Here is a 20,949-nt window from a genome sequence, read left to right as displayed (position 1 = left end):
CATGGGACATTGTCAGGAGGGGGAAGCATGCATGGGACATTGTGAGGAGTGGGAAGCATGCATGGGACATTGTGAGGAGGGGGCAGTATGCATGGGACATTGTGAGGAGGGGGCAGCATGCATGGGACACTGTGAGGAGGGGGCAGAATGCATGGGACATTGTGAGGAGGGGGCAGCATGCATGGGACATTGTGAAGAGGGGGCAGCATGCATGGGACATTGTGAGGAGGGGGCAGCATGCATAGGACATTGTGAGGAGGGGGCAGCATGCATAGGACATTGTGAGGAGGGGGCAGCATGCATGGGACATTGTGAGGAGGGGGCAGCATGCATGGGACACTGTGAGGAGGAGGCAGCATGCATGGGACACTGTGAGGAGGGGGCAGCATGCATGGGACACTGTGAGGAGGGGGCAGCATGCATGGGACACTGTGAGGAGGGGGCAGCATGCATGGGACACTGTGAGGAGGGGGCAGCATGTGAGGACAATGTGCAGATCATATTTCATAATTGAGGAAGGTGTGGTGGGTATAATTTATAAGGGAGGGCAGTGTGTAGTTTATTAGGGGCAGTGTCACAGTCACAGTATATAAGTGGGGACGGTGTGGTGGGAATATTTATTACTCATGCTATGTTTTGATGTGCCTGTGGTGATCCCCATTGGGGGGGGTTATTGCCCTTCATTTCTCATTGATACTTTTTCAAGTGTTTTACAGAGTAGATCTGCCTTAAACAGATGTCGTGTGCGAAAACTCAGTGTTACGTTGTCACTAAGGGGTGCGACCACTTAAAGTACCTAGGGCAGCACGAAGGCAAAATACAGCCCTGCAGATACCAGAAAAGTGGCATCAATGGATCCAGACAAAATAGTATAATGGTACAATAGTCAGGCCTGGGACATGCATGAGACAGGGTCTGAGCCAGCATTTACAGTTTTCAAATTAAGTTAAATTAAGAGGAGTGACCGGTGTAGGCCTGCTGTGCTGGGACCCCTAATACGTCATGCAACAGATCAACGGCTTTTTTGCTCAGCCACACTCAGGTGACATCAATATTAGCTTTATAGACTGTCATTGATATACACATTTAGGGGTAGTAAGAGAAATAGATGAGTGAAAGTTAGGTGCATGCCTGCCAGTCTGGGAGCGCTACTGCTAAAGGCAACACACAACAAGGAGACCCAAATATGATTCCACATCCCCATTTCCCAAAATTAGGGACAGACACCAGGAAAGTGGCATCAATTGCACCAGACTACAAATAGCATAATGGTGAGCATGGATGCATGGGACAGGGCCTGAAACAAGACCTGGCCCAGTATTTTCTACCTTAAACACAGATCATAAAGGGGTGCATGAGTGAGAGGTATCGGCATGGTGCTCTGAGACCCCTGCCACTACAGGCAACACAAAAGAGGGAGACCCAACTTGGAGTCTCCATATTTTCCAAAATTGGGAGCAGACACCACTAAAGGGGCATGAATTGCCCTAGAATACAAATAGTATAATTGTGCAGCATGGATGCCTGGAACAGGGACTGACCCAGCATTTCTACCTTAAACATTGATCTTAAAGAGGTGCATGATTGACAAACTTGGTCTGGTGCTCTTAGAACCCCACCACTACAGGCAACACACAATAAGGAGAGCCGAATAAGAATCTCCATTTAGAAAAATATTTGGCTTGTCATGACTCAGGAGGAAGCAAAAGGAGAAGGAATAGGAGGAATATTAGACTCTTCATACATGCATAAAAAGCAAATTGTAAAAGTAACAATGGTGGACACACATTTTGATTGTTGCGCCACCACGGCACTTGTTAGTAACATTAGCAACAGCGGCAACAGCAGCCACAGAACCCACGACAAAGGTGTCACATACTGCTATAACGCAAAATCAATGCAGCACACTGAAAACTACACAATCACCTCATCTGCACAGTCTGCGACTGGGGTAGAAATGTCATTGGAGATTCATGACTACACTTTCAGGGGACAGCTGGATGTGCTTATTTGTCAGGACACCACCAACAGCGCTGCAGACACATTATAAGAGAATTCTGGCTGCCAGGCATGATAAAGCCTCCAAGGCGTGACTGGCGAGCTCAGACCACTCTTCCATTTTTGAAGATCCAAATGCAAAAGAGTCCAAACAACCCCAAATAGCATTGATACTGAGTTCTAGATACTCCTGCACTGTCCTCTCCAGTTGTTCACTACACTGTGCGCAGAATTATTAGGCAAATGAGTATTTTGATCACATGATAATTTTTATACATGTTGTCCTACTCCAAGCTGTATAGGCTTGAGAGCCAACTACCAATTAGGTAAATCAGGTGATATGCATATCTGTAATGAGGAGGGGTGTGGTGTAATGACATTAACACCTTAATTATTAGGCAACTTCCTTTCCTTCGGCAAAATGGGTCAGAAGAGAGATTTGACGGGCTCTGAAAAGTCCAAAAGTTTGCGATGTCTTGCAGAGAGATGCAGCAGTCTTGAAATTGCCAAACTTTTAAAGCGTAATCACCGAACAATCAAGCGTTTCATGGCAAATAGCCAACAGGGTCGCAAGAAGCATGTTGGGCAAAAAAGGTGCAAAATAACTGCTTTAAAAGGGAGCCATAAGCATCAGGCCCCTTTCCCTATCTGTTTATCATGGCATCTGTTTGTCACTCTGTTTATCTGGCCTCCTGATGATCCCGCTGGGAGAAACGCGTTGAGGCAATTTGAGGCAACCTGAGGATCGTGTATCTGGCTGTATCAGTGATGAGTACCCCTTACTGTCTTAGTACTATGAACCTTTAATAAGCACAGGCCCATTATTGACTTAAATGCTGTGACAATATATCAATGGATTTCATTAGAGCTAACTGCTATGGGGAAACTGTCAGATTAGGACCAGGGAGTATATATCCCAATCGCCAGTCGGGGCCCACCGTGCTCCAGATGGTAATGGAGCTGCTGGCACCCTGTGGGTTAGGCGGAGACTATAGAGCTGGATGGCTCTGAGATAACCCAGGGAACCGGTCACGTGTGTAGTGACACGTCGGACCAGACAACAACCCAGTTAGCGTTTTGGTGGAATTGGCGCAACCCCGACCATGTGTGCAGAAAAAACATCAGGCTGGATGGTGACCAGGTAGCGTTGACCGATAAGACCGCTGCGACAGCGCCCTGTCGGCCACGTGTGTCAGACACGACAGACCGAGCGGTCCTTTGATTAGCGTTTCTGGTCACTATTCGAATGGCCATGTGTGTAGAGAACACGTCAGGCCAAGGGATCATACAAGTAGCGTTGACTGGGAAGCCAAGGAGGACAACAGGTTCACACACCCAATCCTGGAAGACCCTGTTAACTCCACAGGGGTCCTGGGGTATGCTGTCCGTGCGCGTAGGAGGCACAACCGGACAGTTGGCGCAACAGGTGCGTTGTCCGTGTGTGTAGAAGGCACTCTCAGACAGATGACGCAGCAGGTATGCTGTCCGTGTGCGTAAGAGGCCCAACTGGACAGGTGACACAGCAGCCGCAGCCCAGTTAACGCCACTGGACTGCTATAGCAAAACAGGAACGGTAGCAAGGAAGCACGGCGCCTGACCCTCATGTGCTGAGCCACGAATCTTGGCATGACAGGCACTGTTCGCCTAGCCCTACCTACTGCTTCCAACAAGCTTAAGCCACCATGAATTCTAAGTGAATATGAGTGAAGACTGCGCACCTCCATGTTGTCTCCAGCCTCTTTTATACCCTAGATCCACCCCAAACCCAGGGTGCAACCACCAAGGTCCAATATTAGAGTGCTATATCATCAGTGACGTCACCAGCAGCCTATCCGGAACCGCCACGTGATTGATGACCTCATGGCAGCCACGCCCCAAACACTTCACCAGTCATCGTCTGACGGCCAATGGTGAAGTGCCAGATCATAGGGGTGGGCCTCTGCGAGCCAGTCCAGAGTGGCCACGTCATCAGGACACGTGACACCCTCTGCCCTATCAGGGCCTGCCACCTCACGGACATGCTTAGTGAGGTCCTTACCGGACCTAGCTTCTAATGCACTAAGTGCCTGAGCATGCTCAGTAGGCACATCCCAGAACTTAGACACAGAACGATGTCCAAGTACCTGTGCAAAGAGGCCGTTAGGATTAATTGTGGGAGCATGCTCAGTAGCCTGAACTGAGGACTTAGTCTCAGAAATGACACAATCAGGCTGAGCATGCTCACTAGGTAAAACACTTGGCTTAGACTCTGGCTGGGGTAAATCGGCGCGCGCATGCGCACTAACCGCCTTTCCACACTTAGACGTGGTGGAAGGAGCAGCCAACTGGACGACCCGAGGCATGGCCAAGAACGGCAGCCGGCGCCTGGGCACAACAGGAACCGCGGCAGGCTGCTTGCGGCTATGCGGCGCCGGTCGTAACAGTACCCCCCTCTAGCGGCCCTCCCACTCGAATGGTCTATAGTCACCAAAGATACCACTGAGCGATGGGCGGAAGATGGAGACATGCAGTGGGAGCTACAAGACTCACTCCACCACATAATGACTAGTGATGAGCGAGCATGCTTGTCACTACTCGGTACTCGCACGAGTATCGCTGTACTCGGGCTGCTCGGCGGGGACCGAATAATCTCGCGATACTCGTGCTGTACTCGTGGTCTTCATTTCTGCATGTTGGCGCTCTTTTGAGAGCCAGCCCTCATGCAGGGATTGGATGGCAGACCACTGCAATGCCACAGCCCTGTTAGTTGTGGAATTGCAGTGATTGGCCGGCCTGCACAGCGTGACCGAGCCTTTATATCGGCCGGCGCGCTGTGTGCTCTGCTCACAGCTATCCAGACAGTGAGTGCAGGGAGAGTGTCGCTGATTCAGGGAAAGCTTTGCGGCCCTTTATAGCTTTTTCAGTTGCAGGGCTGCAAACAGTGTGACCAAAAGTCCTTCTCAGGACTATTCTAGTTGTATACAGGCAGGCAGGGTATAGCCAGGTCGGAGTACAGTAGCAGAGTCCTTCTCAGGACTACTGTTGCTATATACAGGCAGGGTATAGCCAGGTCTGAATACAGGCTAGTGACCAAAAGAGTCCTTGTCAGGACTATTGTACCAGTATACAGGCAGGCAGGCAGGCAGGGTAGTGGTGACCGTATACCAGCCTTCATCATATCTGGGGCTGGTGTACACAGTGTAAAACAGTCCAGATAGTGTCTGACTTGTCTGTAATTGTCGCTCCCCAAAAAAACCTGTTAGGTTCTTATTGCGTCCGTGCTTGGTTTTTAAAACCGCACGTGTGTGCCTGTTGGTGGCAGCGTACAGGTGCACTTGTGTGCAATTTCCACACACTTTGATATAACGCACAAGTAGTGAATATACACGTCAGCAGTGCACAGCATTGCAAAATGCGCAAGGGCATTGGCAAGGAACAAGGAAGTGGACGTGATGGTGGTGCAGGCAGAGGCCGAGGTCGTGGGCAAGCTCTAATTTCGCCACAACAAAGGGCCACATCTAGTCGCTCGCACGTCCTGTCCCAAATTCTTGGGGACCGCAGCAGTACACCGCTCTTGAACCAAGACCAGTGTCAACAGGTTGTTAGTTGGATAGCAGATAATGCTTCCAGTCAGATTGGCACCACCACAAACACTCTGTCTTCCACACGGTCAAGTGTCAGTAGCCGTGATACTGCACCGCACATTTCTGAACCTGATCCTCCTTCCTACCACCAGGCTGAGTACACGTCCTCCTCGGACATTAATGATCCCACACTTGGACACTCGGAAGAGCTGTTCACGTTTCCATTCACACATTCTGGCCTCTCGCCAGCTCATATTGAAGTGGGTCATGAGGAGATCGTCTGTACAGATGGCCAAATATTTGAGCAGCCACGTTCTCACGAAGTTGGCAACGTGTCTCAACAAGTGGTGGACGATGATGAGACACAATTGTCAGCAAGTCAGGAGGAGGAGCAGGGTGCGGAAGAGGAAGACGACGTGGTGGATGATCCAGTAACTGACCCAACCTGGCAGGAGGATATGCAGAGCAAGGACAGCAGTGCACAGGGGGAGGGAGGCGTAGCATCACAACAGGCAGTAAGAAGCAGGGTGGTGGCCCCAGGCAGAAGTCAGGCAACCGTTCCCCGGAACAACACGACGATACAAGGTGCCTGTACAAATGTTAGGTCTTCCCGAGTCTGGCAGTTTTTTAAGTTGGATCCAGATGATTCAAAAAAGGCCATTTGCAACACCTGCCGTGCCAGCATCAGCAGGGGTACCAAAACTAGCAGCCTGACCACCACCAGCATGATCAGGCACATGTCAGCCAAGCACCCGACTTTGTGGGAAGTACAACAGAGTCGAGGAGCAGTGCTTGCTGATGTCACTGCTACGTCTTCGCTGGTTGTGCATGCGAGCCAATCCTCTGTCCATGCTGCCTGCGAACAAGCCTCCTCCACTCCTGCACCTGCAGTTGCCTACGCAGAAAGAACACCATCATCAAGCACGTCCTTGTCCCAGCGCAGCGTTCAGTTATCCATTCAGCAAACCTTTGAACGCAGGCGCAAATACACTGCCAACACCCCACATGCCACAGTTCTAAATGCTAACATTTCGCGACTGCTTGCGCTGGAAATGTTGCCTTTTAGGCTGGTGGAGACTGAAGCATTCCGTGACCTGATGGCGGCAGCTGTCCCACGTTACTCGGTCCCCAGCCGCCACTATTTCTCCCGGTGTGCCGTCCCCGCGTTGCATAACCTTGTGTCACAAAACATCACACGTGCCCTGAACAACGCTGTTTCACCCAAGGTCCACCTAACCACAGACACGTGGACAAGTGCTTGTGGGCAAGGCCGCTACATCTCGTTGACGGCACACTGGGTTAATATTGTGGAAGCTGGGACCCAGTCTGAGCGAGGGACGGAACACGTCCTTCCCACACCAAGGTTTGCAGGCCCTACCTCAGTCAGTGTTTCACCCACACTCTACAGCTCCGGAATGTCATGCTCTTCAGCCTCCTCCTCCTCCTGCGCATCCTCATCCACTGTGCCCTCCACACCAGTCACAAGCTGGAAGCACTGCAGCACTGCCTCGGCGAAGCGGCAACAGGCTGTGCTGAAGCTAATCTGCATAGGTGACAAACCCCACAATGCAGAAGAGCTGTGGACAGCTCTGAAACAGCAGGCAGATCACTGGCTCACACCTCTGAACCTAAAGCCAGGAAAGGTCGTGTGTGACAATGGCCGGAACCTGGTGGCGGCTTTGAGGCGAGGCCAGCTGACACATGTTCCATGCGTGGCCCATGTGCTCAACCTCGTGGTTCAGCGGTTTATAAAGTCATACCCAGAGCTGTCTGATCTACTGGTAAAAGTTCGCCGCCTGTCTGCACATTTTCGAAAGTCACCTACTGCTTCAGCCGGCCTTGCCGGCTTTCAGCGCCGTTTGCATCTTCCGGCTCACAGACTGGTGTGTGATGTCCCCACGCGTTGGAATTCAACTCTGCACATGTTGGTCAGGATATGTGAGCAGAAGAGGGCAGTTGTTGAGTACCTGCATCACCTAAGCCGTCGGGAAATGGGTCAAACTCCACACATAACACCTGAGGAGTGGAGATGGATGTCAGACCTATGTACCATCCTCCAAAACTTTGAGGACTCCACCAAGATGGTGAGTGGTGATGACGCCATTATTAGCGTCACCATACCGCTACTCTGCCTTCTAAAACGGTCTCTGCTGAAAAACAAACATGATGCATTGCAGGCGGAGCGCGATGAGTTGCAGCAAGAAACAGTAGTGGGTGTGGGTGATAACACACAGCCCAGCCTCGTCTCATCACAACGTGCAGTGGAGGACTATGACGAGGAGGAGGATGAAGACATGGAGCAACTCTCCGGCCAAATTGAGGATATGACATGCACACCAGTCATATCCTCGGTTCAGCGTGGCTGGCCAGAGGACAGGGTAGATGAGGAGGAGGAGGAGGAGGAGGAGGAGGACAGCATGTTCAGTCATCTTGTTGGTCAGGCTACTGAAGTCCTGGCTGTTAAGAGTCTGGCGCACATGGCTGACTTTATGGTAAGCTGCCTGTCTCGTGACCCTCGCGTTAAGAACATCTTGGCCGACAATCATTACTGGTTGGTAACACTGTTAGACCCACGCTACAAGGAGAACTTTTTGTCTCTTATTCCCGTGGAGGAGAGGTCAACCAAAATGCAGCAGTTTCGGAAGGCCATACTCACGGAAGTAGGCAAAGCATTCCCCTCACAAAACGCTAGCGGCATAGGTCATGAATCAGTGGACAACCGAGGCGTACAGCTGAGAGAGGCACAAGTCCAATCCGCCAGAGGTAGGGGAACAGTCTTTAAGATGTGGGACAGTTTTCTCAGCCCCTCACGTACCACAGCCCCTGAGGTGCGGGGTAGTGCCACAAGAAATCCTAAGTTTGCCCAGATGCTGAAGGAGTACCTTGCAGATCGAACAACAGTACTCCGACATTCCTCTGTGCCTTATAATTATTGGGTATCCAAGCTGGACACGTGGCATGAATTGGCTCTCTACGCCTTGGAAGTCCTGGCCTGCCCTGCTGCTAGCGTTTTGTCAGAGCGTGTTTTTAGTGCCGCAGGTGGAATCATTACAGATAAACGCACCCGCCTGTCAACTGAAAATGCTGACAGGCTGACTCTGATCAAGATGAACAAGGGTTGGATTGGGCCAGACTTCACCACACCACCAGCAAATGAGAGCGGAATTTAAAGTTTGCCATGTACCTCCACTCACCCATGGGTACACACTTCTGGACTTTGGATAATCGCTGGACTCCTCCTCCTTCTCCTCATGCGCCACCATGATGATGACCGTTACAAATTGCAATACTTAGGCCTTTGTTTCAGGTATACCCCCAGTGGTAAATTTTTTCGCCCATTCTTTGCAGAATGGACATTACAACGACAGGAGACCCGCTCCTTTGCAATGGGAACAATGTTTTGAGGCCCTCATGCACGTCTCTACCCAGGGACAACGTGGAGCCTCCCAATTTTTGGCTGCCCTGCCTAAGGGCTATACTATAATACACCCACTTCCTTAAAATGGACACTTAATGTTTTGAGGCCCTCATGCACGTCTCTACCCAGGGACAACGTGGAGCCTCCCAATTTTTGTCTGCCCTGCCTAAGGGCTATACTATAATACACCCACTTCCTTAAAATGGACACTTAATGTTTTGAGGCCCTCATGCACGTCTCTACCCAGGGACAACGTGGAGCCTCCCAATTTTTGGCTGCCCTGCCTAAGGGCTATACTATAATACACCCACTTCCTTAAAATGGACACTTAATGTTTTGAGGCCCTCATGCACGTCTCTACCCAGGGACAACGTGGAGCCTCCCAATTTTTGGCTGCCCTGCCTAAGGGCTATACTATAATACACCCACTTCCTTAAAATGGACACTTAATGTTTTGAGGCCCTCATGCACGTCTCTACCCAGGGACAATGTGGAGCCTCCCAATTTTTGGCTGCCCTGGCAAAGGGCTATACTGAAATAGACCCACTTCCTTCCAATGGGCACTTCAGGTTTAAAGGCCCTCATGCACGTCTCTACCCAGGGACAACGTGGAGCCTCCCAATTTTTGGCTGCCCTGCCTAAGGGCTATACTACAATAGACCCACTTCCTTCCAATGGGCACTTCAGGTTTACAGGCCCTCATGCACGTCTGTATGCAGGGGCATTGGTGAACCTCACAATTTTGGACTGCCCTGGCAAAGGAAAATACTACAAAGACTCACTTCCTCAAAATGGGCACATTAGACTCAAGAGGCCTTCATGTACGTCTCTTCTCAGGGACATCGGAGTGCCACACAATGTTTTCACGTAAAATCTTTCATGTATTAATCTCAAAAAGTAACATACACCAGCTCTATCTCACTATTGGGTATGTGCCCTTAACATTTCCGCCATGAAAAATCATTTTGGGGTCATTTTGGAAGGTTTTCTGGTGAGTCCGTAAAAATGGCGTAAAACGCGGACAAAATTGTTCACAGCTGTGACTTTTCAGTGATAAATGCTTCAAGGGGTCTTCCCCATGCTGTTGCCATGTCATTTGAGCACTCTTCTGAGACTTTTGTGACATTTTTAGGGTTTCTCCATGCTGCCGGGGGGTCATTTCACAAAAATACTCGGGTCTCCCATAGGATAACATTGGGCTCGTTGCTCGGCCCGAGTACACGAGTATCTTGGGATGCTCGGCCCGAGCTTCGAGCACCCGAGCTTTTTAGTACTCGCTCATCACTAATAATGACCAGTCGATATGTGGGGAATGCCGCTTCAACCAAGGAATACCCAGCAGAATATCATCTGCACCCTTAGGGAGAACTAGGAATGACTGGTCTCCCTATGCCCAGATGACATGGCAAGGGTAATGGGCACTGTCCGCTGGTGAATTACCTTGGGCAACAAGGACCCATCCACCATACGGACTCTTACTGGTCTTGGCATTTGCACCAGCGGGATGGCATGCCGCTGGGCAAAAGAGGAGGAGATGAAATTATCCCCAGCACCTGTGTCCACACTCGCTCTTGTGAACCATGTTGACCCCATAAAGGAAATGGACACAGGAAACGTCACCCTAATGGATGACGCCGAGTCCAGTCTACCTCCATCTATGGTCACCAATCGTGGTCGCTTACCCTGACGCTTTGGACAATGGTTGGCATATATGACCATACTGCCCACAAGCAAAACAGGAAATGCCCTTGCGACTCGATGACCTAGCAGCGCCAACCCTAGAGATGTCCATAGGGACAGAGATGTCCTCTAAGGGAGGTGCAGTAGGAGAGACCACCACAGTGGCTGAACAACCCTATGACCTGCGCTCCAGCTGACGATCGGAGGTCCGTAGGTCAATGCGGGTAGCCAGAGTCATGAGGCGCTGAAGTGTAGTTGGTACCTCGCGCGACGCTAAAGCGTCCTTCACGTGCGAGGCTAATCCCCTCCAGAACATTGGAATGAGCGTCCTCTCTGGCCACCCCAGTTCTGCAACAAGTGTCGTGAAACTCACCGCATATTGGCTCGAGAAGGTACGCCCCTGCTCCAAAGTCAGTAGCTGTAGGGCCGAGTCGTGAGTGACCTGAGGCCCCAGGAACACTTGCCTCAATGACTCCAAAAACTCCTGAGTCCTGAACTATGGGGTCATTCCTCTCCCACAATGGTGTAGCCCACTACAGTGCTCTATCAGAGAGCAAGGAGATGATAAACCCCACCTTCGACCTCTCTGTAAGGAACCGTGCAGCCAGCAACTGCAGATGGATTGAGCACTGGTTCACAAATCCCCTACATGCCTTGCTGTCCCCTGAAAACTTGTTGGGCAGCGAGAGGTGAGGGAGGGTTGGAGTGGGCTTTGTGGCCGACACCATTGCAGCCGCTTGAGCCACCACATCATCCATATCAGCAGCAAGAGCAGACTGCTACAGAGACCTCACTCTGGCCTCAAGCTGCAGTATGAACTGATGTAGCTGCTCCATCTCCACCATGCCAGCCAGATCCTGGCACAGTCTTACTGTTACGGGGGAACCGGCAGATTAGGTCCAGGGGGTATATATCCCAATCGCCAGTCGGAGCCTACCGTGCTCCAGATGGTAATGGAGCTGCTGGCACCCTGTGAGTTAGGCAGAGACTATAGAGTTGGATGGCTCTGAGATAACCCAGGGAACCGGTCACGTGTGTAGTGACACATCAGACGAGACGACAACCCAGTTAGCGTTTCGGTGAAATTGGCGCAACCCCGACCAGGTGTGCAGGGAACACGTCAGGCCGGATGGTGACCAGGTAGCGTTGACCGAGAAGAACGCTGCGACAGCGCCCTGTCGGTCACGTGTGTCAGACATGACAGGCCGAGCGGTCCTTTAATTAGCGTTTCTGGTCACTACTCGAATGGCCACGTGTGTAGAGTAAACCAAAAGAAAAAAACTCCTAAAAGGGTACTTTATTCTAATCAATATTAAAAGTTATGAATATAAAACCACTGCTCATCCAAATTATTACAGTGATACATTACAGTGGGTGTAATAGGGTGATAGATCCGATTAGTGAGGACAGTGCTAGTTGTCTACTGTTCTCAGGGTAGGGGCAACAGTAATAGTTGCACTTCTTGCTCAGATAGATCTTGTTACAATGATTGCGGGATGAAATATCTATCCCTCCCTTTCCCCTACCTACCAGCGGAGGTGTACCATACGTTATTGGGTACCCCCCGCTCCACGTCGTCTCTCCCTAGTATCTCCCTATAACTAATCAGTCGAATTCGGGAGACCCACCACCAAAGAAAGATAGTCGTGCAAATAGTCACAATAATTAATAAAGATATATAGATATATTACAGCCTCTTTTTTTATAGAGATTAAGTAGATCTCAGACCAAAAAAAAAAAAATAATAATATGAATTTGGTTACAACCACGTGTGTAGAGAACATGTCAGGCCAAGGGATCACACCAGTAGCGTTGACTGGGAAGCCAAGGAGGACAACAAGTTCCCACACCCAATCCTGGAACACCCTGTAACTCCACAGGGGTCCTGGGGTATGCTGTCCGTGCGCATAGGAGGCACAACCGGACAGTTGGCGCAACAGGTGCGTTGTCCGTGTGCGTATAGGGCACTCTCGGACAGGTGTCGCAGCAGGTATGCTGTCTGTGTGCGTAGGAGGCACAACTGAACAGGTGATGCAGCAGCCGCAACCCAGTTAACGCCACTGGACAGCTATAGCACAACAGGAACGGTAGCAAGGAAGCACGGCGCCTGACCTTCATGTGCTGAGCAACGAATCTTGGCGTGACAGGCACCATTCGCCTAGCCCTACCTACCGCTTCCAACAAGCTTAAGCCACCATGAATTCTAAGTAAATATGAGTGAAGACTGCACACCTCCATGTTGTCTCCAGCCCCTTTTATAACCTAGATTCACCCCAAACCCAGGGTGGAACCATGCAACATGCGCACTAGCCGCCTTTCCACACTTAGACATGGTGGAAGAAGCAGCCAACTGGATGACCTGAGGCACGGCCAACAACGGCAGCCGGCGCCTGGGCGCAACAGGAACCACAGCAGGCTGCTTGCGGCTATGGCGGCGCCGGCTCGTAACACTACCTGTTGTTTAAATTGAGATATATATATATATATATACTATGCACTTTAAGTCCTCAGCACAGGCACTTTATATATGTATGATTTGTTGTTAGGGTGCATTAGGGCCATCTCAGGGACAGCCCTCGTGGAGTGGGGGCACCATATTGTATCGTATATTACCAGGGTGCCGACCCTCGCGTGAGGTAAGGGGTAGTTAGGAGATTGATATTAGGGTTTATTTTCTGATTAGGCAAACCCATCTCCCACCCAACCTCTGCAAAAGCACCTGCCCCTGACCCCACTTAATGATTAATGTGAGGCAATTAGGGCACAAGGCAATTTGAGGCATACACGATCCTCTTTTAAGCATACCTCACTGGCTATCCTTACTGAGCACTTTTTTGCACTTTATTATTATTAGATTTGAGCACCTTTCATACCTGCCGTTAGGGTATTCTAGGGCAGGCTAAGGATAGCCATCGAGGAGTGGGGCGCCATATCGTTTTCCTTAGGGTGACTGCCAACCCCTGCGTGAGGTAGTGGAGAGGAGGGAGGTCTATTTTTAGGGCTTTATCTTTAACCCTCCTCCCTTCTCCACCTGTGCACATTAGGTTAGTTGTTGTGTGTCTTTTTGATGTTTTAAGAGATTCTAATAAAATTGATGATTTTAAGGGTTAATATACTATTTGTTTTTCAAAACCTTCCCTTTACTTTAACATATTGCAAAATAACTGGCCATGAATTGAGGAAAATCAAGCATGAAGCTTCCAAGATGCCATTTGCCACCAGTTTGGCCATATTTCAGAGCTGCAACATTACTGGAGTATCAAAAAGCCCAAGGTGTGCCATACTCAGGGACATGGCCAAGGTAAGGAAGACTGAAAAATGACCACCTTTGAACAAGAAACATAAGATAAAACGTCAAGACTGGGCCAAGAAATATCTTAAGACTGATTTTTCAAAGGTTTTATGGACGGATGAATTGAGAGTGAAGGGTGCTTTACACCAGGCAATCTATCGTGCGATAGATCGTCCGGGTCACGGTTTTTGTGACGCACATCCGGCATCACTGGCGATGCCGGCCTGTGTGACACCTCCTAGCGACGCAGTATCACTCACAAATCGTGAGTCGGGTACTGCTCGTTAGGTTCCATAATATCGTTTACTTTAGTTGACCATCGTTTCCGTGGTAGCACACGTCGCTCCGTGTGACACCACGGGAACGATGAGCAGCTCACCTGCCTCCCGCGGCCGCCGCCGTCTCTATGTGGAAGGAAGGAGGTGGGCGGGATCTTTACGTCCCGCTCATCTCCGCCCCTCCGCTTCTATTGGCCGGCGGCCATGTGACGTCGCTGTGACGCCGAACGTCCCTCCCACTCCAGGAAGTGGACGTTCGCCGCCCACAGCGAGGTCGCACGAGAGGTAAGTATGTGTGACGGGGGTTACTAACTTTGTGCGACACGGGCAGCGATTTGCCCGTGACGCAAAAAGGACGGGGGCGGGTACGATCGATTGTGAAATCGCACAATCGGTCGTACCGTGTAAAGCAGGCTTGACTCTTGATGGGCCAGATGGATGGGCCAGAGGATGGATCAGTAAAGGGCAGAGAGCTCCACTCCGACTCAGACGCCAGCAAGGTGGAGGTTGGGTACTGGCATGGGCTGGTATCATCAAAGATGAACTTGTGGGACCTTTTCGGGTTGAGGATGAAGTGAAGCTCAACTCCAGACCTACTGCCAGTTTCTGGAAGACAACTTCTTCAAGCAGTGATACAGGAAGAAGTCGGTATCGTTCAAGAAAAACATGATTTTCATGCAGGACAATTCTCCATCACATGCATCCAACTACTCCAGAGCATGGCTGGCCAGTAAAGGTCTAAAAGATGAAAAAAAATGACATGGCCCCCTTGTTTACCTTATCTGAAGCCCATAGAGAACCTGTGGTCCTTCATAAAATGTAAGATCTACAGGGAGGGAAAACAGTACACCTCTTGGAACATTGTCTGGGAGGCCCAACAGGATCACTGTGGCTGGAGGCACAGCTGGGACAGACAGGTACAATCTCTGGAGTGGTGAGGGCCACCGGGGTAGTTTGGTACATCCTGAGAAAGAAAGAAAGAAAGCACTAGTGACCACAACAATGCAAAAAGACCTTGACACGCACAGAACACAACAGTGGTGGATCATTGCAGAATAATTATCATGGTGAAGAGAAACCCCTTCACAACATCCAACCAAGTGAACAACACTCCCCCGGATGTAGGCGTATTAATATCCAAATCTACCATAAAGAGAAGACTGCATGAAAGAAAATACAGAGGGTTCACTGCGTGGTGAAAGTCACTCATAAGCCTCAAGAATAAGAAGACTAGATTAGACTTTGCTAAAAATAAAAATTTTAAAAATCCAGCACAGTTCTGGAAGAACAATCTTTGGACAGATGAAACTGAGATCCACCTCTACCAGAATGATGGAAATAAAAAAGTATGGTCAAGGCATGATATAGCTCATGTTTCAAAGCATACCACATCATCGGCAAAACATGGTGGAGGCAGTGTGATGGCATGGGCATGCATGGCTGCCAGTGGCACTGGGTCCCTATTGTTTATTAATGATGTGACACAGGACAGAGGCAGCCAGATGAATTCTGGGGTTTTCACAGACATACAAGAGATACTATGTTCTCAAATCCAGCCAAATGCAGCCAAACTGATTGATTGGTGTTTCATAATACAGATAGCCGAAAACATAAAACTAAAGCAACACAGGTGTTTATTAAAGCAAAGAAGTGGAATATTCTTGATTGGCCGAGTCATCACCTGATCTTAACCCAATAGAGCTGCATTTCACTTGTTAAAAACTAAACATCAGACAGAAAGGCTGACAAACAACCAGCAACTGAAAACTAGCCTGGAGGAGCATTAAAAAAGAGGAAACACAGTGACTGTTGATGTCCATGAGTTCAAGACCAGGCAGTCATTACAAACAAAGGGTTTTCAAGTATTAGAAATTAACATTTTATTTCCAAATATTTAATTTGTCCAATTTTTTTGAGCCCCTGAAATGAAGGGATTGAGTTTAAAAAATGCTTCATCACATTTTTATATAATCATTTTATTCAACCCACTGAATTAAGCCCGCTTTACACGCTGCAATGTATCTTACAATGTGTCGGTGGGGTCACGTCGTAAGTGACGCACATCCGGCATTGTAAGTACATTGCAGTGTGTGACAGGTACGTGCGATTGCGATTGAACGTTAAAACTTTCATCGCATACACATCGTACCTGTCTCTAGAATTGCACGTCAGATTCTTCATCGTACCTTCATAGCACACATTGCAGTGTGTGACACCCTGGGAACAATGAACAGATCTTACCAGTGTCCTGCAGCTCCCGGCCCACAATGCGTAAGGAAGGAGGTGGGCGGGATGTTTACGTCCCGCTTAGCTCTGCCCCTCCGCTTCTATTGGCCGGCTGCCGTGTGACGTCGCTGTGACTCCGAACGTCCCTCCCACTCCAGGAAGTGGACGTTCGCCGCCCACAGCAAGGTCGTATGGACGGGTAAGTACGTGTGACGGGGATTACTCGTATGTGCAGCACGTTCAACAAATTGAACGTGCCACACATACGATGGGGGCGTTGCAAATCGCATACAAAATCGTATGCAAAATTGCAACGTGTAAAGAAGGCTTAAAAGCTTAAAGTATGAACTTCAACTGCATCTGAAATGTTTTGTTCAAAATCCATTGTAGTAATTTACAAAAGTGTGAAAAATGTTGTATCTGTCCAAATAAATTTGAATCTAATTGTTAGAATATTCGGATGTAAAATATTTGTACATAATCTCAAAGAAAAACATACTGAGGGAGAATCTCATGCAAAAGAAGGCATCCTGGTGGGCTACAGAAAGGATATAGAATACTGCACCCAGAAACGAATAAGGTAACAATAAGCAGAGATGTAATGATTGATGAGAACTTAATGTCGTGGAAATTGAATATGGAAAATTGAATATGGACAACTAGTCAGCGCAAGTTGATTGAGTCATGTACTGTACAAATGATGAGCTCAAAAAATTGAACAGAATTAAGCCACAATTTTTATTTAAAACATTAAAATTGATGCACAGCTCTACAGTGGAGAAATAATGCAAAAAGGAGGATGCACAGTACAACAACCAGGTAAGTAAATGTAGTATATGGATTTTTAAAACCCAAAAGGGTAAGTATCCAACAAATAAATATCTCACTGAATATAAACTAATGTAAGATCTTTAAAAAATACCATTACATATGTCAGATCTTTTATATAATTAATATATAAATTGAATGATATTAAATAGTACAGAAATATTTATATGGAAAAGTCCCATGGGGTGTGAAAAGTCAATTATTAGTATATTAATAGTAAATTCAAGCTACGTAGCAATATCTTTAATACAGATTTGCTGCACACTATCCCCTATGAACCACCAAGACTGACAGACGCCTTAATATTTTATAAATATATCCCAAAAAAAACAAATTGTATCAGTGAACAATACCTGATAATAAGGTGCTGTGCCCTCCACACTCTGCGCATTTCGGCATGACGCCTTTTCCCAGGAAGATAGTACTACAGGCCTTTGCATTGCCACTCTTAAATAATGCAGTCAATTAACTAATAGGACCTTAAAGACCTAAGACCTGTTAATCAATTTTAATCGTTTAAATAAAATTTGTGGTTTAATTCTGTTCAATGTCTTGAGCCCATTTTTTCTATATGACTAAAGCGTATACCAGTGTAGAGGTCTTAGTGACACACCAAAAGGCAGAGCTCAAATACGGTACAGTATATGAGGAGGCAGAACAAAATACTGGCTTTATTGAAATACAGAAGATTTTATATTGGAAAATGCAAATAACAGTCTGTATAATGAAAACAATAATAACGGGTGTGGAGACACGGGGGTCAGTGGGTGCTCTCGTCCGCTGATCCGGCCGCCTTTAGAAAGACAGCATAGCCCAGGGCTCATTCCAACTGAACGCCCGACCTCCTTAACCGTGGGCGGAACACTACTCAGACAACACAGGGTGAGGGAATCACAATATTAAGACTTTATTGGATCCCCAAACAATTAACGGCACATAACCAGCAAAACACACAAATGTAACAGGCAACAGAGTATCACCCTTCTGCTGGCTCACCAGGGATTTAGAATGTCCATGCCTCAGAGCTTCCAGGGCTACTTACTCCAATCCAGCAGCACCACGCTTTCGGCAGGCACCCACCGAGAATGGAATAATGCAAGATTTAGGAAACTGGCTGAAGTCTGCAAAGTCTGTAGTCAGATGACTGGATTGTCCCAAGCTGGATTCCTTCCTTAGGTAGTCCTTGATATCTCAGCCGAATCCTTGCCTTCAATGCTGAAGTCCATGTAGTTTTATAATCCAGGTTCAGTTATGGCTTGCTAATCAGATCCGCAGGTCCTAGATTGGTAGCGTGTAGCAAGAGTCTCTCTCTGAGCAACGGACAGTCCTCCTTCTTATACCCCCCGAGCTCTTCATTCAGACCATTTGGGGTCTTCATGATTGGTGGATAAGACTGGGCTCTTATTGGCTAGATTTCAAGCCGTATACAGAATATCCCAGTAATAATGGTCAATGGCAGAGACAACTAAGTTAAATCGCATCCAGCAAACACATAGTAATACAATGGGTATCTGGCCTTCAAAGGCCAAAACAATTACATGAGTCAAAAAAAACTTCAATACTTAACTCCCAAGAGTCTTGTAGAACAATGAGGGATTATCCCCTATCTTCAAACAAACTGTCTTCATGTCTGGCTGAATTTTAAGAAAGTTAACCCATGCTAGGCACTGAGAGTCCATGTCGTCACAACAGGTACAAAGAAGGATAGCTGGAACGGGTTACACAAGCTGCACTCCAACTATTACAATAAAGAGTTCAATACCAACTACTCTAAATTCCTAGCTGGCTTATGTTAACTGTGTCGCCTTGCTATAATACACTAACAAAGCCTGCATTATACCCTAGCGCAGAGGAACACTGGTGTCATACTCACGGTACTGCAGCGATGAGGAGGAAGTCTGTTCTCTTCTGCTTGGTTCCGATGTAGCTGAGCTGACTTTGCTGTGTTGCACTCTTCTTTGAGGCTAAGCTTTCCATCTTTTTTCGGAGCTGGGACAAGCATAGTCCCGCTTCCTATCTGGTTCCACCGAGTTGCATTTCTCTCTGGTCTACAGGTGCTGGAGGGAAACCTCCTCGACTTTGCTATATGACCCTTTCTCTTTCACATGGTCCTGCTAGTCGATACTCCAGTAGCCAGGCACTGTGATCTGTATCTATGTCACAGGGTTTGATGGGATCACTAGGAACAGGAGAGCCTAAACTGGCCCTCACGCTAGGGAAACTCTGGAGTGTCGGGGACAGAGCAACCTGGGTCACTACATTGGCACTGATACTTCATGGGACCTGAACCAGCAACTCCTGGGTCCAAGTGAGTAGAGACTGTTAAAGACAACCTGGTGTGGTCTCTGTTATTATCCTCATCATCTCCCAGGCACGGCCCTACCTGCGGAGGGCCTAACACCATTGCTGCAATCACCACCAGCGCTGGGAGTACCCACATTTAGCAGCGGCGGTTCTCTATCTTTGACTGCAACCCGCAGATGGCATCACATGACATTAACTCTTATCTCCCCTGTAGATAACCCCCTTTTACAAAAGAAGCCCCAGGGCACGGGACCAGGCAACGACCACTAGAGTGACATCCCCGTTTGCAACCGCCCGGGACAGAGTACCCTCTTCCCTGGGCGTGACAAGTACAGAGTTTAATCAGCTGTCAACAGTATTAAACCAACCTGGGCAGTCAACACACACTGCTTCCATTCCTAGTGGTTGCAGCAAGCTTGGACCATAGTTTTGGTCTCTCGAAACAGCAAGTCTGTGATTCATTTCTTCGTCATACCCCCACCAACTTGTACCCTTGGGTATTTTATTTCAAATCTGTTTTATTGATGAAACTGTTGTCAACATACAAACATATCATTTGTGCAATTACAATACATAAACATCATTTTCTCAATGCCGGGATAACATCCAGAAATTGTTACATTACTAAATTTCTTGGAATTCTTCAAATTTTCTTTGTGCTACTACCATACAACCACTTATAAATTATAGGTCGGAATTCCCACTTCTTTTGACTTCCCGTATCCTAATATACTCATTCTCATTGTATGTCTATTGTCTTATGAATTATCGATAAATCTTTTCATATAAAAAATGAAACTAGAAAAATGCAGATTAATGTTCAGAAAAGAAAGAAAGAAGAGGAAAGATACAAGCATAAAGAAGAGGAAATTAGAGAGAAGGGGGGAGAGGGGGGAATGCAAGAAAAGAAAAGAAAGAAGGGGCGGAAGGAAGGAATGAGACTCCCCACCGTTTCTCAGTTCAAAAAGCTCGCCAAACTCTCCACAAACTCTGGGGACTCCATGAACATAATGCATGGTCCCCAAACTGTAGTAAATTTTTCTGTGCTCCCATTTAGTTCTGCTGTCAGTTCCTCCATTCTCTGGAGGTTTGTCATCTCCTCCAACCAATCCAGCACCATAGGGCATCTAGTCTGTTTCCAAAATCGTGGGATAATCATACGGGCAGCCGCCAGGCAAAATCGCAACATCCTTGGGTATTTTATGATCCAAATTAATTGTTTTAGGTAATACAATTAAATCCAGACCACATTCCAGTCTCTTGAAAAGTGGAGTATCTGCTAACACAGTGAAAAGACCAACAGCTAGTAAGCAACATTTTTGTGACCCTTCTTTTTATGGTCACGTTTTTCAAATTTCATCT

This window comes from Anomaloglossus baeobatrachus, chromosome 3 (assembly GCF_048569485.1).
Source record: "Anomaloglossus baeobatrachus isolate aAnoBae1 chromosome 3, aAnoBae1.hap1, whole genome shotgun sequence".
In the NCBI taxonomy this organism is placed as follows: Eukaryota; Metazoa; Chordata; class Amphibia; order Anura; family Aromobatidae; genus Anomaloglossus; species Anomaloglossus baeobatrachus.
The sequence above is the reverse complement of the archived record's forward strand: the minus strand, read 5'-3'. Positions refer to the sequence as shown.